Here is a 1,378-nt window from a genome sequence, read left to right as displayed (position 1 = left end):
CGGCCCCCAGCCTCCGCGGCCGCCGTACGCCACGCTTCCGCCCACGGCCCCCCAAGGGACGCGTGGGGCGGCCAATCGGCGAGCGGAGCGGGGGAGAGGATAGCCAATGGGAGGGAAGGTGCACGCCCACCCGGCCGCTAAGGATGCTGGGGGTTGTAGTCCGCGGGGTGCAGCCATGTGCCCGGGGCCAGGCCCGGCTCTCGGCCCGGCCCCGCTGTTGGGGGCTGTGGGGTGGGGGCATGGGGGGGGAGGGACAGGGGGGAGGAGGTGGGGGGGGAGAGGGTCCTGAGGGGAAAAGCCAAGAGGGACAGGAAAAGGGGAGTGGGAAGAGAAAGTGAAACGAAACAAGGGGAAAATGAAGCGAAGTGAAGTGAAGTGAAGCGGAGCGAGGAGGGAAAACGAAGTGGAGCGAGGAGGGATCCCCTGAGGGGGGGTTCCCAGCATTTAGGGTGCTCCTTTCAGAGCCGAGTTGGGGCAGCCCGGCCACCCCTCGCCCTCAGCACCACGCCAGGTTTTGGGGGATTTGTATCTCAACGAAGCCGGTGGAGAAAGAATAAAAAAGTCAAATAGAAAGAATAAAAAAGTCAATATTTTCCACGGGATAACACAGAACTGCATTCGCCTCGATAAAAAGCATCCGGGAGTCGCCTGAGCAGGGGACGAGCCAACATCTGTACCCTTCACACACCAGCGCAGACATCCCTCCCTCCAAATCCCTGCAGAGAGCTCCCTGCTTCTGCCTCTGCTTGAGGACAAACCCGCACCCAGATGGTTCCTCCTGGGGGAAAGGCACAGCCCCGCGCTGGGGCAGGGCAATGGGGGCACCAGGCCATGGTCAAGAAGCCCGCCTTCCTCACAGAAAGGTCCCAGCTTGGGCCGAGGCTTCTCTATCCCTGCATCTTTTCCACATCTCACTTGATCCTAGCGCTCTGGCAGCAAAGACACAATCCCTGGGCACTCCTGAGGCTGAGTAGCACACACAGCGGGAGCCTTCATCACACTGAAGCTCGTTAAAGCAGCCCAGGCATGCGCTCAAGTCCCCGAGAAACGGCTCTCCCATGGTCAGCTATCTGCTTGTTGCCAAGGGGCACTGGCTCGGCCTGCAGCAGCACACAAACGGGTAATTTGGGTCCTGAGATATGGACTAAAACCAGGCTCCACGCCAGTTTGAGAGCAGTTATTTTCCAGTTATTCTCCAGTTGTTTTCCCATCGGATCAGGCCTGAGGAGCAGCAGGTGAAGGGCCAAGCAGGCAGCGTGCTCCCCGCTTCGCTCTGATGCACAGCCACCCGTCTTTGCCTCGCCCTAAGATTCCCATCCACTGGCAGGGAAAAATAAAAAAAAAACACAAAGAACTAAGCAGCGCTTCACTGTCGAAC

This window comes from Anas platyrhynchos, chromosome 27 (genome assembly GCF_047663525.1).
Source record: "Anas platyrhynchos isolate ZD024472 breed Pekin duck chromosome 27, IASCAAS_PekinDuck_T2T, whole genome shotgun sequence".
Taxonomy (NCBI): Eukaryota; Metazoa; Chordata; class Aves; order Anseriformes; family Anatidae; genus Anas; species Anas platyrhynchos.
This window is presented reverse-complemented; position numbering follows the sequence as displayed.